At 39.7% G+C, this 5704-nt stretch overlaps 1 protein-coding gene across 2 annotated transcripts in view; it reads right to left on the reverse strand.

Moving 5' to 3' along the window:
- Positions 1-5704, reverse strand: part of HMG20A (high mobility group 20A) — an 83138-nt gene that overhangs the window by 46159 nt on the left and 31275 nt on the right. Inside the window, exon 2 of one of the 2 annotated variants that reach the window (XM_045285773.1) lies at positions 3623-3742. The exons of the other annotated variant lie outside the window; for it this stretch is intronic. The gene's annotated coding sequence lies outside the window, so the exon portion shown is untranslated. The remainder of the gene's footprint in view (positions 1-3622; positions 3743-5704) is intronic. 2 annotated transcript variants of the gene reach the window in all.

Consider the following 5704-nt stretch of genomic DNA (forward strand, 5'->3'; position numbering starts at 1 on the left):
TGATGCCTGATACCTCATCCCTTCGACACCTCGTGATCACACAGGCTGGTGTGCTTCTTCCATGTGGACTTTGTTGCCTCTGAGCTAGATGGCTGCTTTTTTACCTTCAAGTCTTTAAGATCCCAGACACTATATCTTTCGATAGCCGGGCACCATCAGCTTTTTCACCACATTTTCTTATGCATCAGCTTTGGCTTCAGGGATTGTGTCGGGAAGGGGAAGTGAGCATCATGGAATGCCAGTTTAATGGAACAAAGTGTTCTTGCATTGAGGGAGTACTTGAGTGGAGGCCCAATGTCCTGTATGGAATGTTTTGGAGTTATTTTCTATGCCACCAAAATGCACTATCAGTACAGATTGTAAAGAAGCAGAACATACCTTTTTTGGAAAAAGATAAAAAGTGTTAACATTTTTTCATATTAAATTTTGAGTAATAACAAGGCAGCTTATATTTTTAATAAATATTTTGAAAAATGAAAAAGTTCATGGAAAATCAGAATGAAAGATAAAGGGATTTTCCCACAAACTTTTTAAAGTCCCCTTTTATACCTGGCTCTTCATTAATTCCACTACCAACTCTTTGCCTGTGGAAATTTGACTCCAAATTTAGTTTAAATGTAAAAGTAAAGTTATTGGTATTTTTTTCATTTTTTGGAAGTAAATTTTAATTTCAATTATTTTCAATATTGAAGCACAGTATTGCTTTCATTATTACATCAGAGTCCAATGACAAAATATAGTAATTTCTATATTTTATGATTACACTGTTCTTGCAATTTACTAGAGGAACTATGGAAACTTGTCTGATAGGTCTGCAAATTCATTTAAAAAAAACAACAACCACACATTAATTGGGGGCTCTTACACCTCTTATCATAATCCATACATTCACCCGGTGTGTCAAGTACATTTGCACATATGCTGCCATCATCATTTTCAAAGCATCCTCTTCCCACTTGAGCCCTTGAGATCAGCTCCCCATTTCTTCCCCACTCCCTCCCCGGAAGTTATTGGTATTCTCAAGGTCATCAGTATGGTTTTTCTCACAAAGGTATATTCTCTGGCACTATTTATTCTTATTACAAAGGCTCTTAACCTACCTATGTGGTGTTTAAAAAAGAGTAAGAGACAAAATGGGTAAATTGTAACTCAGAACCAAAACCAAACTCACTGCCAGAGTCAACAATGACTCATAACATGAGCTACAAGGAAAAAAGTCTAGTGTGGTGTTGACAACAAATTCATTGAAAAATTTGGAGGAAAACCCCTGAAGGACCTCACAGTTTGAGTAAAGGATTATGTGCCACATTAAGCACAAGGGAGGCTGCCCAAGTCAGTTGAAAGGGCTGTGAACTACACTTAGGAAGCTGGCTGACTATGCTCCCACTGAGCTGGGTCTTCTGGGATCATCCAACCACTGGGGCTCCAACTTTCCTCATCTGTTAAATTTGTGTAGGCCTCAGAGGGCAATAGAACACAGTGAAATAGTACATTTAAATTTAATCAAAGGAAGAAAATCCACTGTTCAAACTACCGAAATAGAGAAATACATACAAAATCCAAGATAAACTCTTTTTGTAGGCACAAACAAGTATAAGGTAGTCTAAGAAAGTGTACATTCCTGAAATTTTCTGTTAATATTTATTTGCTATCTGGCAGGAGGTAGTTTAGGTCAGGCTTCCTAGGTTTAAATCCCACGTATTATTTATTAGCTTGGAACCTTGGGCAAGTTGTTTAACATCCTTGACTCTGAGTCATCTCATCTGTAAATGAGGATAATAACATACTTTAGAAGGTGTTTGAGAAATCCATCCCCATAAAGTAGGTAGTATAGCACCCTTCACCTAATAAGAGCCTCCACTAGTTTCCAATGTTGGTAAAAATTACCAACAGAGTGGTTCAAAACAATAGAAATGTATCTTTTCACAGTTCTGGAGCCTAAAAAGTGTGAAATCTGCTGTCAATCAGGGTCATGCCCAAACAAAGGGCTCCTGGCAATCTTTGGTGTTTCTTGGCTTATAGTTATGTATCACTTCAGCCTCGGATTTCATCTTCACCTGGCCTTCTTCCCTGTGTGTCCATTTTATACTTGCAAGAATAATCATCACTGGATTTAGGGCCCACACTATAACCCACTCTTACCTCATCTTAACTAATTCTATCGGTAAAGACCCTATTTCTAAGCAAGGTCACATTTTGAGGTTCTAGGTCAGCGGTTCTCAACCTGTGGGTCGCGACCTTTTCACAGGCATAGCCCAATTCATAACAGTAGCAAAATTATATTAATGAAGTAGCAACAAAAATAATGTAATGGTGGAGGGTCACCACAACATGAGGAACTGTATTAAAGGGTCATGGCATTAGGAAAGTTGAGGACCACTGTTCTAGGTGGACATGATTTTTTTTTCTTTTGAGACACTTCAACCCACAACAGAGGCTTAACAAAAATAATGAAAGCAACAATAGCAGCAAACTTTTGTTGCATTTTTACTAAGTAGTTAGGTATTACCTTCAAAATCTTTCAGGGTTAGTGGAAAAGTTGGAATTTCAAATCCACTTAATGGCACCTTGGAAGAAGGTCTGTCAAACCACTTTCAATAAATGAACCACTGAAAATCCTACAGAGCACAATTCTACTCTGACACCCGGAGGTCAGCATTAGAAACACCATGACTGCCACTGGTTAGGCACTATCATAAGAGTTTTATAAATATGATCCCACTTAACTTTCACAACCACCAAATGAAGTAGATACATACCATTAATGCACTCAAACTCACTGCCACTGAGGCAATTCTTACTCATAGAAAGCTGACAGGACAGAGTAGAACTACTCCTGTAGGCTTCTGAAACTGGTGTCAATTTGGGACTTGAGAGGATTAAGAGTGAAGGGGTGGTGTCTAGTCTATCAATCAGGTCACAGCCAATGAGGCCTCTGTGGGCCTGGCTTTCCCCTGAGGATTCTGGGGAAAACTGGTTTGTCTGGCTTGGAGGCGGCACACTTTTCTCTCGGTTGACTCCTTGGGAGATACTGCAGCTGACAAGACACATGGAACTACACTAGTGCCTTGAGCTGGAGAAGCCGCATGGAACTACCCTGATGTAACCAGACCTCTGAAGCTGGAGAAGCCACATAGAAACCCCTGCCAGCGCTGAGAAGCTTACAATGCCACTGCATCCAAAGACTTTCTATCCACTGGGCTGTGATTGTCCTGCATTCGGCATCATTGCATGTGTTTTTTGAGTCTGAAAAGGACTTTATAGATTGGTATCGGATATATGGGCCAATATAAGACTTATGGACTTGATATGGACTGGTTTGGAATGTTTTCTTAATGTACAATGACCCTTTATATAAAACTCTCTCTTATACAAATACGAATGTCTATGGATTTGTTTCTCTAGCCTACCCCGATTAACACACTCTTTAAAGGCATAGAAAGCCTCTTCTTTTTCCTGAGGAATGGCTGGTGACTCTGAATTGCTGACCATGATATTAGCAAACAATGACACCCAATATGCCACCAAGGCCATCATTAGCCCCTACTTTATAGTCAGCAAACCAACTGGCAAAATGGCTAAGTAACTTGCTCAAGTTTACTGTGTCATTTCGGCTACTCACTTCCTTACTGCCGAGATTAGGCCTGGCCCATCTAACTTGTTTGCTCGATGAAAGTGGGTTGCAAGTGATTCTTTTGGGCAGAAGCGTTGAGTTCCTAGGTAGTTCTTTATGTCTTCTTCCCTGTAATGTAGCAATCAAGGAAACATTTATTAAGATGGAGTTTCTGTCAGGCTGCTGGTAAGTGACCACAAGGAGCCTAGGCCTCTGCTAATCCCCCCTATACAGGGCATAAGTGAGAAGAGAAAAGAAATGAAGAAAGAATGGAAGGAAGGAAGGGGGGACGGAAGGAGCGAGGAGCAAGTGAGGTTTTCGGATAGTTTGCTGCTATCCTGACTGAAACTTTCTTAGTGTATTTCAGATTTAATATCACATTATCTATTTAGTCATAGCTATTGGTTAAAAAACTAGATAAAGGATTGGTTTATATACTAATTTCAGGACTAGAAGGCTTCACAAAAACCCCTGGATTCAAATGCATATATAAGGCTCAGCCCCCAATTTGATGTCTCTCTTGAGAATGCCTACTCCGTTTCTAATAGCCCTGACCACTAGATTTCTCTTTACAATGAAGTCCAAAGCTCTCCCCAAGGAGTTCTCATCCTTGAGTTCTTACGCTACCTTTGAGGACACCTATCCAGAACCAGTGTGCTCCTTTTTCCATATCACATCTCCTCAATTATCCAAAGACTTAACTGATGATGATGGTTGAGATTCTTTTCAGCTCTAAAAATTCTATAACTTTAGATTTTTGTTCTAAGTCCACATTTCTTTCATTTGCCTCTTTACTTCACTACTGAACTTTACTCTCTCAACAAGGCATTCTAAAACTATCCTTCAATCTGAGCAGGTAACCAGCTTTCAGATTTTTATCCCAAATGAGAATTTTAAATGTATGTCAATATTTACAGTACATAGCTGGCTGCATCTATATGCTTATGAGAGCAGGAAGGGAAATCTCTCATGCTTAACACATTGTGATACCTGAACTTGCCATGAAAGATTCCTAGTTCACTTGGATGGGGAGAGCGCTTACTATGGTATTTACCATCACAGTTTAGACCGTGCCGGTGAGAAGGCTATTTCTCCTACCCCAGTAGGTGAAGTCAGTGGCAGTCATTTTCACTATTACACTGGGAATAGTAATGAATACATGGGGAGAACTGCTTTTGCCTAAAGCAGTGAATCATTATGGACTTCATGAGCAAACAGAAAAGTATTTCCCTGCCCTCAAGGAACCAACTGAAGAATTCATGGAATTGTTTACTTTGAGACATTCAAAAGTTTCTACAGAGTCAAAGTTCCAGAGAGAGAATTGTAAAAGCAGATTTTCTCACGCTCAAGATGTTCCAGTAGTATTTAGGCCTTGTGTTTAAAAAGCTACATCATAACTGTGTGCTCAATACTGTTTCATATCTGATTGCCCTTTTATTATGATAGCCTTGTGCACTTTAAATTTTTCCCTAAAGTGCACAGATTTGAGTAATAACCAGAACAGAATTATATTAAAATTATGTATAAATAATCTATATTATTATTAAAGGTATGTATCTTGAATCCAAATGTAAAATGTAATCATTTACTTTCAAAACCCATGATAGGGTTACCATCCCTAACTTACTCTGTTGATAGTTTTAAAAAATACTAGTAGTTCAATATTCCTCTGGCCCCTTGAGGCTCTCTCACCCCCCACCATCATGACCCCAGTGCTGCTTCTCAATTCAGACTTGACCAGAGAATGTACACAGGTAAAGAAAGATAAGAGATGGGAGCTCACGACACACGGAATAAAAGAACAGGAGGGGGAGTGGTGATATCAGAAGGGGAAGGGGAAGGGAGGGAGAGGAAAGGAGAAGTGGGGAACCAATCGCAATGATACGCCCCTCTCCAGGGGGAAGAACAACAGAAAACATGGGGGGAAGGGAGACAGCGTTGGTGTGAGATATGAAAATAATAATTTACAATCTATCAAGGGGCCGTGAGGGTAGGGGGAGGAGGGAAGGATAAAAAGAGGAGCTGATACCAAGGGCTCAATAGAAAGTAAATGTCTAGAAAAGAATGAAGGCAACATATGTATAAACATGC

This window comes from Echinops telfairi, unplaced genomic scaffold (assembly GCF_000313985.2).
Source record: "Echinops telfairi isolate 266 unplaced genomic scaffold, ASM31398v2 ScPeMD7_7475;HRSCAF=8513, whole genome shotgun sequence".
Lineage (NCBI taxonomy): Eukaryota > Metazoa > Chordata > Mammalia > Afrosoricida > Tenrecidae > Echinops > Echinops telfairi.